This window comes from Myodes glareolus, chromosome 17, assembly GCF_982192425.1.
Source record: "Myodes glareolus chromosome 17, mMyoGla1.1, whole genome shotgun sequence".
Classification (NCBI taxonomy): domain Eukaryota; kingdom Metazoa; phylum Chordata; class Mammalia; order Rodentia; family Cricetidae; genus Myodes; species Myodes glareolus.
Window position 1 is genome coordinate 50,478,004 of NC_142042.1, and position 16,888 is coordinate 50,494,891.

Below are 16,888 nucleotides of genomic sequence, written 5' to 3' on the forward strand. Positions count from 1 at the left end.
TCTGCCTATCATCTCATATGCTCATTAATTGCCAGACTTGATGCCTCTGATGCTCCTATCATTGAACCCTTCCTGTGTACTGACCATATTAGTGTCTTTTCAGAGACACAGAAAAAGATCTTGACCTTTTAGGGAAACATGACTCACTACAATGCATTGGACAGCCTGAAAAAAGTAATGCTAGGACTGCAGTTCAGACACAGTAAGATATGAGCTATTCCTATTTGTAGATAAAATGATATCTGTAAAATATCCCAAAATTTCTACCAGAAAAAATTCCAGAAACATCGAACAGCTTCAGCAAATTGCAGAATACAAAACAAACTTAGAAAACCCAGCAGCCTTAATGAAAATTTCAAATCTCTGAAGGAAGATATTGAGAGAGACATTAGAAAACGAAAAGACATCCCATGTTTATAGATCAGTAGGATCAACGTTGTGAAAATGAACATTCTAGAAACAACAATTTACAGATTCAATGGAAAGGCAATTGATACATCTCACTGTATTCTTCACAATAATAGAAAAAAATCCTAAAATTCATATGGAATCAGAAAAGATTCTGGAGAGACAAAGAAATTCTGAACAAAAAGAAGGATATTTGAGAGATTGCCATTTCAGGCTTAAAGATTTATTACACAATTCTAGTAGCAGAAACAATATGGTACTGGCACAAAATAGACACATAGATGAATGGAATAAAATCAAATATCCAGACATGAGTATATATATCTACTGCCATCTAATATTTGACAAAGTGGTCAAAAACATACAATGGAAAAAAGAGAACATCTTCAATAAATGATGACAGGGAGACTTATATTCACATGCAGAAAGAATAAAATTATATCTGTATCTATAATCATCATCAAAAGTTATATGCAAGTGGATAAATTAAAGACTCCAATTTGAAACCTGAAACAAAACTGCTAGATAAAAAATGGGTGGTAAACTACAACATATAGGGTACTTTTTGAGTTGGATTCAAAGGTCAACAATTGACAAGTGGGATATTATAAAACAAAAATGCTTCTGTACAGCTAAGGAAATAGTTACTTGATTAAATAAAAAGAAAACACATAACGTGGATGAATCTTAGCTAGCCATAATCTGATTGAGGATTAATATCTAGAATATACATAGAACTAAAAATACCCAGAGAGTCAGGGGAATAATAGATCCAATTATAAAACCTGGCAATGGATCTAAACAGAGAGTTCAAGGAAGAATCAATAAAAATTACTACGAAATACTTAAAAAACATTTACCAAATTTAGCAAGTAGAGAAATACAGATCAAAATAACTTTGAGAGTTCATCTCACCCATGTCAGTATGGCTAGGAACAAAATAACTGGCAGTAAAAGTTAGTGAGGCTGTGGGGAAGTGTAACACCTTATTCTCTGTTGATAATAATTGAAATTGATACAGCCACTCCTGAAATCAATATGGAAAATCCTTAAAAATTAAAAATAAATCTACCATATAATCCAGCTATACCACTTCTTGGTCCAAAGGATTTGATAGCTTTCTCCACAGATATTCACTTAGCAGTGTTTAATATTGCCCTATTCATGATATCCAAGAAATGTAAACACAAATGTCCTTAAACAGGTAAATGGGTAATGAAAATATGGTGCATAAACACAGTAATACTACTCAGGGATAAAGAAAACTGAGATCATGAAATGTCCATGTAAATAGATGGAACTAGAAAAGATTATGTTGAGTGAGGTAACTAGACCCAGAAAGACATGTTCTCTCTCATCTGTAGTTCCTAGTTCCAAATCATCACATGTAAATATATGCAATGAAGTGATAATAGAAACAAGGAAAGTATAAAGGGATCATGGGGTGGAGTTGAGAAGGGAATGATAGGATAAAGGTGATGTGAAGCAGAAAATAGAAAAATGGGAAAGGTATTTCAACTGGGATTTAGGGAGGTAGAGCAATATATAAGGAGGAGGGACAAATAGCACCTGGACAGTTTTGTAAAGGTCCAAGGGGCATTATTGTTCTATAGTTACCTAAAACTACAAACAATGCATCTATGTATGAAATATGCATTATGTATTATAAAAGATATTTGATTAAAGGATGTTATATCACTTGGGTTAACTGTGTTTCTCACAGGAATGACAGACTAACAACAACTCCTAGTACCAAGCACCAAAAATGTCCTTTAGAATGGTTGGTAATTGTAGATGAAATGAACCCCAAAACAATATAGAGTATCGGTTTGTTGTTTCCTCTAAGAGGTTAAAGGTAAAGCTAACTTGAAAACCTCTTTCATTTAACACAATTAAATGTGTGTTTCATTAACACAGTTTAACTTCTGTGTTACCAGAAAGTACTGTGCAACTTGCCAAGGGAGAAGAGCAATTCTTAGTCTTACCCAGCTGCAACATCCATGATGAACCACAACAATGAGTAGTATGCCAAGATATCTATAAGAGTAAATAATTGCACTCACATACTGATAGTAACCAACAGCTATTTAATTGGACAGTTCAGTCATTGGGAGAGAAATTATTCCTGGTACTAGAAAAATAGTAAATTCTTGGGATAGTGATGTCATGGAACTTAGAAGAGTATCTACTGCTTCCACTTTGTTATGTCAGCACCATTCCTAGCTTCATTTTAAACTTTTTTCTTATACAAACAGGATATAAGGGAAGAAGAACAATAATGTCATTATATAAATGAAAAATATATAAACATTAAAAATACATAGAGACATTATCCTGGATTCATAATAATTTAGTAGGTACCAGTACCTCATGATTGATGCCTACCTGTGTACCCAGTACTCAGTTTTTGTTATCATCACAAGTAAGGTAATAAAAGTAAAACAGACAATATTTGCGGGATAGAGTACCTAAAGAAATCAAGATAGGGAAGAATGATCATTAAAATGTGAAGAACAAATCCAATCTGGATTGTCAAGGTTAGGGGAAACTGAGAGGAAAAGAGGAAGTGACTGCTTAGCCGCAGACATACAAAATATGTCTAAGGGCAATGATTAGACCACTTTGGCTGGAAAGAGGAGTTAAAGATAATAGTAACAGATGGACAATTGAAAGAGTAATTTGTAATTAATCTTAATGGTAAATTATACTATGAAAAATGATAACTTAAAGTAATTCCAAGGAACAAATGTGAATAGCATGTTGAGAAAAGCAACCCTTACATAGGGGTTGTTTCATAGGCACTCATTATAAAAATTACATGTGGGTAACACCAGTAAGTAAGGGGATTATAAACAGATATTAATTTTCCATGGTTTCTATTGTTTATCTGAAAATAACAATGTACTTTGAGTCTAGGAGTATCATAAAAAGAAATCTGACTGTAGTCTCTTAACAATGCTTATTGGCTCTGGAAAAGACCCAAAAAGGTATTAGGCAGGTGGGTACTTTGTGTAATTCTCCACCTCCTCTGGGAGATATGCTATTGTTTTGTGAATACTGGGGAGGGAAGAGTGGGTGGAGAGAGGGAACAAAGGAACTGAGTCACTAGAAGAGGGGAGGTTTTGAATACCTGATTAGCCACACATACACATCCTGGTAAAACCTTGTGAGAATCAGGGTTTCAGATGAAAAAAAAAAGCCAGACAAGGCTCTGCTGGGACAGTACTGAAGGCACTATGGTCATGTGTATTCTTGTAACAGGTGAATTTTAATAAGAAATTGAGCCTCAGTCTTGATGGATTTCTTTATGCTTAGGGTCTAGCAACCATGAAGCAGTGTTTACATGAGTGAGCTAAGAATTTCCACTTTACCTTTTCTTCATGTTTTCTTTCTTCATACAACCCAGCATTCTCTTGTTTTCTAACTTAATGAATTACAGAAATTATTATGCCTTCATTGATGCCATAGGCACACCACAGAAAGAAGATATCAGTTTTGACCAATGTGTATTTTTCTCTTTCCCATTTCATGCCCCTATTCATCTTCCCACATTATTGGCTTTAAATTGTCATTGTGTTAATAGTTAATGTATTTGCTCATGTTCTGGAACTCACATTTTCAAAAATATCAGTAGGAATGAAAGTATAGCTATTCAAGCTTTACTTGTTCTCATCTCTTCAGAATTATTTCTTGTTTATCATCTAGAATCCTACTGCATTGATGACATAAGTGTTCTGAAAGTAGACATTATAGGGATATTGAGTTGAGAGGATTCTCCTTCATTAACCCATGCAAGTTATTAGATACGATTTTCAGGTGTGGGAGAATTGCTTGCACTGCCACCCCACTTTGCCAATAAAGCCACCTTGAATCAAGGATGGAGACAGTGATTGGCAAACTACAATTAACCATAAAGTTGTTGGAAGACTGCAGAAGTTGGAGAGAGAAGGGCAAGAAAAGAGATAAAGGGCCCGGGCAGAGATTTCTGGGGTCTTTGGCAGAGAAATACATGGGGAATAGGGTCAGCCAAACATCTCTCTGCTGTTCCTAGGAGTTATCAGGTTTTTATCTCAATTTATGACTCCTGAGTTTTTATTAACACTAAAACAGTTTAGGAAAATGTTATATTTGGCATCTAATGTGTGGTCTTAGATCATGCCTAAGCAGTGAAGCAGCCACAGTCATATCAGCCCCACTTCCCCGACTAGCCAACTCTGGGCATCTTGGGCACTAACACACTGTGTCTCCTCAATCTCTCTGCTGTAGGAGCTGGTGTCTTTCACCTGGCCATGCACCACCAGCGGCAGGCAGCTTGGTCATCTCCCATGATGTGTCCCAGCTATGCGGGTTTTTCCTATGTCTCATCTCCCTCCCTGTGTGGTGTGTGAGAAGTCACAGTGGCCCCTGACCCAGACATGCAATTTGCATGGCTCAGGTTACCCCATCATGACTGCCATCCATGCTGGCACTGTCAAACATTGAGCAGAGGCGAACATCATCACTGCAGCTGCTTACTCCTGCACAGCTCTGCCTATGCTATCAGCAGATCTGGAATACACTTAGAAATTCTTAAAGGGAAAATTAGGTTTAATAAAAAAGTGTTAACGATATTTCCCATGTTAAGAATCGGAAATATCACAATACAGGGTGTTATAGTCTTGTTTTGAATGGCTTGCAAATGGAAAAAAAATAAATGAGGGGATAAGCCACTTAACTGGGGTTAATCATTAGTTTGGTACATTATAGTGAGAAATCCAAGTGCATCTATTTAAGTTAAGGATCTATTAAGCTATGAAAGGGGAAAATATATTCACAAATATAGGATATGGTAAATCCAACTGTAGAGTCCTTGGAAAGCTGGGGACTGATTATACATTGCTTTATGCTGCCTCACCTGTTCTTTGACACCCAAGAAAGAACAATAGCCCTCCCTCCTTCCATATAAGAGGTCACATAGGCAGACAAGAAGCACCACCTTTATTGGGCCAGATAGCCCCAGGTTCATAGGCAGAACAATTATCAATTATAGTACTTCATATTTTATCCTTAAAATGGTTTGATAATTGTGGCAAATAGGAAAACTTGACTGGTAAGATACAAACTGTAGAAAGACTTGCTATTGATAAGATGCAAGCTTTAGAAAGGCTTGCTACTGATAAGATACAATCCTCATAAAGACTTACTAATGAAATTAAGAAAAATATTCAGAAACATACAGAGGAGTTTAGAGCAGAACCTCCTACACCTACTACAATTCATTATGAATTTGAAGAGGTCTGGCCCAAGGTTATTAGAAAGCCAACTTTAATTTATTTACCATATAAGAAGTCCACTAGATGATAAGCATGCACAGGAATATGCAGAAGTTGACTGGAATCCTATAGAAGTTTTAGATTCGAAGAGATTTAAAGAAGCCATAATTTTATATGTGAAGCAAATGTTAAATTCATATGCAACTAAAATCAGAATTACTCCATAAGACTGGGAAGATTTAGTTATAGTAGTATTGGAAGCTGGCCTGAAGTTACAATGGAAGACATGGTGGAATGAGAAAGCAAGGGTCATAGGGCAATGAGGTATGGAAATTTAAACAAGACTAACCTTTTGGTGAAGGCCAGTATGCTGATTTACAAAAACAACCTAGATTTGATGATCACACCTTGGTGCTCTGTTGTATAGCAGCTTTGCATCAATTGATGGGACAAGTTTAAAGAATCAGGAAAGAGGACTGAGTCATTTATTAAAGTTATACAAAACCCAAATAAACCTTTACTGTTTTATTTTTTTTAAACAAAGATTGACTTCAGCTGCAATAGAATGTTATTAGAATCAGAAGTTTGACAAATATTAATTGAATATTTGGCCTTTGAAATACTAATTCACAATACAAAATTAGTCCTTTAAAGTCAAGTTCAGTCCTAATAGATTAATGGATTAGAAATATGGCTGATATTGGGTCTCATATTTATGTTGCTTTGATAGGAAAAATAAATTTTAGAAATTTTAATAAAAATCAAAATATTAGATGTTTTATTTGTAGTAAACAAGGTTATTTGGAGAATGATTTTAGGCAAGGTGTTACTAGAAATAATGTATTTTCTAGAAATAATCCAAACAGAAGACCTTCTGGACTATTCCGGTTTATCAAAGGTCAGCATTGGACTAATGAGTATGTATCAACAAGAGACAGGCAAGGTAACCCTTTGCCACCAAGAAACACCCTCCCTGGGGGGTTTTCTGACTCACTCATTTCCTGTCAGCATCAGAAAAGCTCATCTACAGAGCAATTCATAAACTTAATACCTGTTGTTAATAGCCACACTGCTCTGGATATGACTAATGACAAAAATCTTAGATAGATACAGCAAAATGATCAGAAAACACTAGGAAACAAATATTTTGGCAAACTGCTATAAATTATCAGAGGCCTAAGCTAAAAATGCATACTAATGGCATTAAAATTGAGGGTTTGGTCGATGCAGGTACTGTTGTAATAGTTTCACCAAAATCTGGGCATCCAAATTGGCCTCTTCAGGAGGTAAATGTTCAGCTTCTTGGGACTGGCACTTTATTTCAGGTAAAACAAAGTTCAAGGGTACCAACCGTCCTACCTTTAAAATAGTAAATTGACAAACATGTATGGGTAGAACAATTGCCTTTGCCATCAGAAATATTGCATATACTAGAAAAGCTCATACAGGAGCAGTTAGGTGCTCAACATACTGAAAAAATCAACCAGTTCTTGTAATTATCCTATATTTGTCATTAAAAAGCAATCTGGAAAGTGAAGAATGTTAACAAATATAAGAGTCTTGAATAAGGTGACTCAGTCAATGGCTTCATTTACAGCCTGAAATTCCCTGTCTATCACCTAAAAGAATGTCTACTGTAGCATACTTTCTTTTGTACTACCAACCAACTCCAAAATGGTGACATAGAAACATTATTAGTTATGAATACTTACTTGGCTTTATCTTATACTTGTCCCAACTAGCTCTTATAACTTATTTTAACTTGTTTCTATTCATTTATGTTTTTCCTCAGTGATTTTTATATTGTTTTTTTTCATTCTGTATGTCTCATTTTTCTTGCATCTTCTGTGCCTGGCTAGCTGGTGGTTGCCTGACTGTCTGACCCCAGGTGTTTCCCTTTCTTTCTCCCTCATGGTCTTCTGTTCTTCTCTTGAACATATATTCTTTCTACTACTTATTTTCTCTGCCCACCAGCCATGTATATCCCTCTATTGCCTAGCTATCGATTTTTCAGCTATCTATTAGACCAATCAGGTGTTCCAGGCAGGAAAAGCAACACATATTTACATTGTTAAACAAATACAGCATAAACAAATATAACATATTGTTAGATAGTTAAAGTAATATTTCACAATAGTCTATTATGGTGATTGATTTAAAAGACTGCCTTTTTAAAACTATACCAGTACAAGAAGAGGATAGAGAAAAAAAAGCCTTCACTGTACATGCTTATAATAAATGTCAGCCTGTTAAAAGTACCAGTAAAAATTTCTTCCACAAGTGATATTAAGTAGTCCCACCTTGTGTCAGTATTTTGTACAAAATTCTTGGAAATAATTCATAAAACCTTTCCTCAATTTATAATTGCCATTTTATGGCTGATATCTTACTAGTTGATTCAGACTTGACTGCTTTAGAAAAAAATGTTTGAAGAGGTAAGGAAAAAATTGCCTTGCTTAGGGATATAAATTGTTCCTGAAAAATACAAAGAGGAGATTCTATTAGTTACCTAGGATATAAGATAGCTTTACAAAAAATTAAACTACAGAAAGTACAATCAGGAGATATCAATTATGATCTCTTAATTATTTTCAAAAACTGTTGGGAGATATTAAGTGGTTATAGCCCAGAATTGAATTAACAAAGCCCACAATTGAATTAACTAAGTAATTTCTTTCAAATCTTGCAAGGTGATAGGGACTTAAATAGTCCCAGAAAATTATCAGCTGAGGCTGAAAAAGAAGAGAAATTACAGGATATCTATGTGGATCACTTGGATCCAGAGCTTGATTGCATACAGGTCTACCTTCTATGCATTCTCCTATATGAATTCTTCTACAGAGAAAAGATATCATAGAATGAATATTTTAATTACACAAAGTGAAAATTTAAAGACCTATGTGCTGTAGTAAGAGGCTGCTAACTCATTCCAAGTCATCCAGACCCAAAATAATCACACAGAAACTATATTAATTAAAACACTGCTCAGTCTATTTGCTCAGGCTTTTTATTAACTAACTCTTACATCTTAAATTAACCCATTCCTATTATTTTGTATTTTACCACAAGGCTTGTGGCTTACTGGTAAGATCTGAGGCATGTGTCTTCTTTGGCAGCTACATGGCATCTTCATGACACTTCCTATTTTTTCTCTATATCCCTGTTCAGATTTCCCACTTGACTTTACTGTACTAAGCCATTAAATGAAACAGCTTCTTTAATAATCAATGGTAATAAAACATAGGCATAGCATACAGAATCCCATATCAATGTATAAAATGTTTCTGAATTGATTTCAAAAGGAAAGTTGAGACTTTGTTAATTAACATGAAGAGACAGACCAGGAATAGTGGACTTTTGCTAAGGCTGACATTATTTCATTATGGGTAAAATATGAAAATTAGTAAAGAGCTTGCAATAATTTCTTTGAGAGATTAGCAGCAAATATCCTCAAACCAAGAAACTTTACTTTGTAAAAAAAAACTAATGTATCTTCATATTGTAAGGGGAACACTAATTTTGGGAGCCCCTACTTTCTGTGTATGCAATAAAATTATTTGTGATGCAAATAAATCAGTAAATGTAGGCTATATATCAGAAAAAAGTAAGTAAAGTGGCTCAATACCCTTATGATTCAGTTCAAAAATCAGAAGTATATACTATTCTCATGGTATTAATATATTTTTTCAGAACATCTTAATATAGTTCTTGACTCTCAGTATGCAGAAAGATTTGTTTTATATATTGAAACCACTGAACTTATTCCAGGTCATCAGAGTTAACTTTGTTATTTATTCAGGTACAGGAAATAATTAGGAATAGATATCATCTGGTTTCTAACCGAGGACAGGATGCAACCAATACAGTAGAGAACAGAGAATAATTGAGGGTCTCAAAAGCCGATTTTTCTTGTCAGTTCTCACTATGCCAACCATGAAATATTAACCCTTGGACTATTCTTGCTGGTTGCTGTCAAAGGCATTGATATTCAGTTTGCACACAAGAAAAATAATCATAAATGCACCCATCCATCTTTCAGATCACTGTCAGAGTAGGCATTGCATGAAATAGATGTATTTCCTAAAGTCTTCCAATATCTTAATAGACTCAAAAGCAGAAGGCATTGATTTGACAGCAAGTCACAGTATTTATGGGTGACTTATTTATTTGTACAAATCTGTGAGTTTCACTTGACACAATCCAGAATGTTTGCAACAACAATATGAACTCTATATAAAAGGAGGAAATTCCTCTATCATTTTTACCTAAGCTACAAAGCTACCCTCTAAATACAAGATGGCATTATAGCATAGATTGCAGAAGATTTTCATGAAGGAGATAGCTAGCTTGTATGTGTCTTATATCCTGGATTTTTTGCTCAGTAGTTGGTAGACTACCTTTCTTAACTGCCAAACCTTGTATGTGAATAGCCATGGTCTTTATTGGCTAAAATAAAAACTTAACTAGAGCTTGCTGATGAGAATTCTGCTTTTTTTCCCTTATTTACACTGCTTTCACTTTCCACCCTGTATGGATTTTGTTTTATGATAAGTCTTGTCAGAAATGTAAATATACATACTGCTGTGGAAACTCCTTTAGCCAATAATCTTTAAGATACCAGCCTGCTTGGGCATGGTCTCTTATACTATAAATGCAGCCATAAAGTTTGCACTTGCTCTCTCTCCCAGATGCTGGATTCAGTTCCTGGTTCCTGTTCCTCGTTCATGCAGAAGATTTGATTTAAATAAATAATTCTTTACTACACTCAATTCATTTTAGCCTCCATCTTCATCTAACTCCCATGTGAATTCCAACTACACACCTACTGGGATAGGCCCAAAAGGTTTAAAAGGTCCACAGTTCAGAAGGTCTCCCCCTCCACAGCAGAGCTACTGCATGATGGCTTGGCAATTTCCTGGGCTCATGCATGCTTACCCCCTTCTGCCATTTTCCCTTTCTTGCAGCGACTTGCGCAGCTTCTGGTTTGTGTTCCCTGTTCACAACTTCTTGGTTCCTGCATGTTCTGGCCACCATAACGCTCTTTGCATGTACAGAATTGCTTTATTTGCTCTAAATTTGTCAATCAAAATTATTTATCAGCATTTAACCAGGCACCAATGCACAGAACCAAAGCAGTGTGAACAGTCCCATACCAGTACTGGTCGCGTCTCTTCTCCATGGGGTTGAGATTGTGATACCTGGTGACTAATAAAGGTAATTATCCTACAAAAATTTACTGAAAGCTTCTAACAAAGGTAAGTAAATTAATAAATTTGAAAATTATATGATTGCAGGCAATATTATCATCCAGGAGTTTAATAACCTTTTAGTTTATATTATGGATGGTTTTCTGAAATACTTATATGCTTTTCTGATACATTCATTTATTGGATATTAGGATTTGGCTTTGTTTTTCATATTGTATCTTTAAGAAAATGACTTGGTAACAGAGTCAAGAATGAGACACTTTTAGAAATGAAAAGTCTTTATAGACTAATAATAAACAACTAGCTGACAGGATTAATGCCATCAAAAATCAAAAATTAACTAAAAACTAATATCATTGAAAAGGATAACATTAATTTGACAGACAAAATTCAATCCATGTCAAAGAGTACTGAGAAATTATCTGAATAAATTCATACTGTTGAATTTGACAATCAAAATCTGTTAAAAAGTTATGATAGGTTAGCAGATAGAGTATCTCTTCAGGAAGGCAATCTGTATGCTATCTACATAATGTCCAAGAATGAGATGTTATCTGTAAAGGAAAAATTTCATACCATGGAATCACATGTGCAGAATGAGGACCAGAGGTTAGTTGAATCAATAAGAGCACTAGAAATATATACAGGTCAAGAGATTTAGGCTTTACAAAAGACAGTAGTAAAAAGATTTAAAATGATTGAGGAAATTATCAGAGCCGATGAGCAGGTAGAGAAGGTACAAGGTTAGGATTTAACATAGCCAATACATGTCAGAGCCAGAGATAACTTACTCATGGTTTTAGAGTCCTACCTTGTAATCACATCTGATAAAGCATCAAGTTCTAAATTCCCAAAAGGATCCAAAGAATGTAGTTGGATACCTCTAGGTATGAACAATCTAAGTGAAATTAAGTAAGAAGTAGTATCTTATGCACAGTACATCATTGACACTATTCAGGTTTTCAATGGGCAACTGCTTTAAGCTCAGAAAACCAAAATGATTCAGTAATCACACATTTATTAGAAGTTATGGCCATCATAGGTATACCTGCAGAAATAAATACAGATAATCATCCAACCTAGGTCTCTAAGAAAATGAAACAGTTTTTTACTTATTATAATATAAAGAATTTTACAGGTATACCAAATAATCCTACAGGTCAGACAGTTATAGAAAGTTCAAATTGAACTAGAAAAGATATGTTAAACAAACAGGAAGGGATGGAAAATACCGCCAGAAATAGATTGCATAATGCTTTATTAGCCTTGAATTTTCTTTACACTAATGAGAAAGGAATGGCAGCAGCAGAGAGACATTGGATAAGAGAAAAAAACTTCTGAACTAAATCATCCAGTGTATTTCAAGGGTGTGTTGATCTCACAATGGAAAACAGAAGATGTGCTACATTGAAGAAGGGGTTTCTTTCTTTTTCCCACAGGAGAAGAAAAGCTATAGATATCACAAAAATTAATAAAGAATCAGCTTGAAAAAGAAAAGCCTCTTAAGAAAGAGAAATGACAGGTTATCCATAACGGTGCTAACTATACAGGCTGTAAGGCAACCTCATAAGTGTTGGGTCAGGGTTCTGTTCTTGCCTTTGCAGGAAAAAACTCATCTTCCCCAAGTCGAGAGACCTTGGACATCTAGATGCCTAGAGAAGAAAAGTTAGGTATCTAGGAAGAATCACCAAGCAGAGAAGTCTGACTTAAGATGTCATATCATCTGCACAGTAAAATTTGATTATATGAACATGTATATATCACTACTTAAAAATCAAAGCTGTCTTTGGAGTTGGGCAATAGCTATCCTCTAAATCCAAACTTACTGTTAAAAGAAAAATTCAGATTTTTATCTCATGTCAGGAACCATCTGGTATGGGACAGAAAGAAGAAAGAATTTAGGAAAATCTGTACATTTTTTCATACCTACTTTTATCTGTATCATACCTTTTGTTTAATATATGTTTATATAAATAATGTCTAAGTTTTCCACAATGAATAATACATTTTCCTACAGTAATCTTTGAAGTTTCCGGAAAGAAGATGGGAACCAACAACAATGACTTTACCTGGTTGATATGACATCATGAAGCTGATAGTGCTACTAAAAGACTGATTTTGGGTACCAGCTGCTCAAGATTGTTCCAACTTGATTAGCTGATATGATGCACCTTATTCCAGTGTCCTGGCCAGAGCTTCAAATAAGAACCACAACAAAACCCTATTGACTATTCAGATACTCTTTGCAATTATACCAGACAGTAATCTTGACACTTAACCATCATTTTACTTTTATAGCATCCCATAGAAATAACATCACTCCCACGACAGCTGGAAGTAATTCTAAAAGACAATGTCACCTTTCCTTTAGGGCCATCAATTAGGGGTTGATTAAAACTGGTATAGGGTTGAGAGTTATGTGGAAATTATGTAGGCTCAGGGTTCTTTTTGACAAAATAGGGAAAATTGGATGGGATAATAGATGGATTAGTGTGAGCTTACTTACACTGATAATGGTAGTGAGTAATAGAGTGAGTACTTGCGAGTTATATATAGGCAATTTACATTGGTATAGAGTCTTGTATATTGATACAAATTAAAATTATATTGAATATGCTTCTATTTCTATTTATAATATTTGTGCACCTAGGCAAAGTTATTTTGTCATTTTATATGTATGCATTCTTCTATCTCTCCTTAAGACATTTCATTCTTGATACATTTAGGATATATTTCCAAATTGCACTATACATTTCTACCTCTGATCAAGATATTTATAAACTGTTTACATTTTGAGATCATTGTTCTCATTTGCTGCACAGCTGTTTAAAGATTGTTTAATATTCTAATATGATGTCTTTGTCTTTAAGCTACATAAATATCAATAATTATAGGTCAATAGTCATCCTTGTTTGTCATACTTATAGTTAGATTAATCAAGTTCTTTAGATACATAGAGACTGTATTCCACATTAATAGATAATCTTTAATCACTTCAAAGAACTGTAGAATATGACATTTTAATAAATAAGGATTCTGTTGATGTGAGACACAATTACTCTAGGCAGCCCCTATGTATTCCCAAGATAATGTTGATTATTGAAGCCACTCCACTTGGAACTTGTTTTCTTATTGGCAACACTGACCTTTAGACAAGGAACTGATCACAGACAAAATGCACAGTGTCTGAACAGGACAAGTAGGATACAAGAAAAGACTATCAACCCTTGCCAAGACAGGGTAAGACAGTTTTGAAAAAGTTCCTGCCCTTGAGAATGGTCTTTCAGTTACTTTAAACCTTAGCCAAAGTTGGTTTCTCCAACATTGCAAATGAGACTTTGTTGATTGCTCAGGTAGCCAGTTTTTTCTGTCATTTATTGCACATTTTGGAAGTTGCTTGATTGCACTTCCTGTTTACTCAGGTAATATTATTTTCCTTCTCATGACTTCAGTGTGCTTGAAGACTAGATAGTAATAGTTACTTTCCTCTCATGACTTGGTCAAGCTATTTCTAATACAAAACATACTTTTTAGGATTGGATAATTATTGAAGCATTTAGCATATGTTTCTTGCTTAATATTGTTTATGCCGGTTATAATTTTAATTTTTATACTTGATATTTGTTCTTATAGTATATAATTTTGTATTAGACTTAAAACTGTTATTTAGACAAAAGGGAGAAGTGTTGTGGGAACTTCTTCAGCCAATAGCCTTTAAGATACCAGTCTCTTTGAACATGGTCTCTTATAGTATAAATGCAGCTTTAAAGCTGGTGTGTTCTCTCTCCCAGCTTCTGGATTAATTTCTTGTTCCCTGTTTGTGCAGAGGGCTGTGATCTGTGAGTCTGCCCCTAAACAAATAACCTTTTATTATATTCAATTCTGAGCTAGTGTGGAATTACATTTTAGGATCTGTCTTCACACATACCCTGTGCTCTCATTAACAAGTTTGTAGTGTTACACAACAAGGTTATTCTTCAGGAGTTGATTCTTGTGTGAATTTTTAGTGGGCGAAAAATGCAATTGAAGTTTCTGGATTCAATTGCTTTCCATGCTCCTTCACTGACACTTGACTATTTTTTATATCAAAGACAAATTCTATGCTGAAATCTTTGATTGTATGAACTTCTGTACATCTTCCAAATCTGTTTATATGAAATTTATCGTACATAGAAGGTGATTATAGTATTTGGTGATGTAATTTTTTGGATTAAATTATTTCGTGAAAGCATAACTGCTGCATATTGTCATGTTCTGTGAATAGGAATCAAGTACTCAATACTTAATTATTATAGAATGAACAGAAATGCCTTAATTTATTAATTTAATAAGTGGAAAAATTTGCTTAAACTCACAGTAACTTTGCTAAGGTGACAGAAATCTCAAAATTGGCACTGTACATCCCTATTTTGAGTTCTGGTTATCATTGTAGTTCAACACTGTGTAAGAAGTGTAGATAATATGTTTTAGAATATATAAAGAAATTAAGAAGAATAGAAGATTATGTAAAAGTAAAGAAAAGATCTGATATGGATTTTTAAAATTAATAAGGTTGGGGAAGTGACTAAGAATGGAAGAGAGGCATAACAATAGGAACAGAGAGTTACAGAATGTTTGAGGGTAGAAAATAGTTCATTTTTACTGAAGTAGAAATATGACTAATAGTAGTGTATGGGCTGGAAAGAGAAGAAAACAATTGATTTTACACACAGAATTCCAGAAATTGTCAAGTAGCATTTATTTATTGGAAAAGAGGTGCTTCTATATCACTAATATCTTTATATTTTGACAACTAGAAATCTATCTTAGAATTTCCTAGATGCCAGACAACACGATGAAACAAAATATTATCATGGAGCCCTAGAGGGATCATTTGGTGACTCATAGGCAAAATTGCCTTATAATCATAGTTTAATATTATTTTAGATAAAGCATGTTTCTACAAAGGGGGAAAGTTTCTTATGCACTTATTAAAAATTGTAAGTGAAAAGTCTTGGGTGATTTTTATCCTTTCATGTTTTAATTTTCTAGCCTGCCATTATTTTTCCAATCACAATTTATCTCTTTTTCTTCCAAAAGCCCCTTTAAATCTTAGTGAATTCTATCTCTGCTCCCTTTAAATTCCTTCATGATTATCAAATGATACAAAGTACATTCATTTAGCCTCAAAAGTCTCCCAAAGTTATTAAGAACAGTTCAAAAATCCAAAGTAGCTTGAGATTCAAGCATATTTTTTAACTGTGAGCCAGAATAAAATCAAAATTTTATACTTCCCACAAGATGGGAAATCTGACACATGTAATGTAAAGGAAAGTAATTGTGATACAACATGGGAATATTGAGACAAAGCAAGATAAATACCCACCAGGAAATCCTCCAGAGCTTGAAAATTTGCTATCTGGAAATATGACCACAACCTTGTGGTGACAAATTTCAGAATGTTGTGATTTGAATGTGAAAGGTTTGAAGTCTCATTGGTTGAACACTTGGTCTCAATCCGGTGTAGCAAGAGGTAGCTTGTTTGTCCTGGCCACCCAGAACCAAAATAATCACACAGAAACTATATTATTTAAAATACTCTTTGGCTCATTTGATCTAGTTTCTTATTGGCTCACGCTAACATCTTAATTTAACCCATCTACATTAATCTGTGTATCACCATGAGGTTGTGGCTTACCAGGTAAAGCTCTGGTGTCAGTCTCTGGCAGGGCTACATTGCTTCTCTCTGACTCCTCCTTCTTTCTCCCAGCATTCAGCTTAGTTTTTCCTGCCTACCTATATTATGCTCTGCACAGACCCAAAGCAGTCCTTTATTCACAGTATATAGAGGGGAATCCCACATCACCGACCCTTTTCTGTTTAAATATAAAAGAAGGTTTTAACTTTAACATAGTAAAATTATATATACAAAACAGATGTCAAGCAAGAATTATAGTTACAGTATTTATATCTACTTGATCATTTATCAAAATGAAGGAAAACTATAACTATAAATTCTTCAACTCCATCAAAGACTCCAGA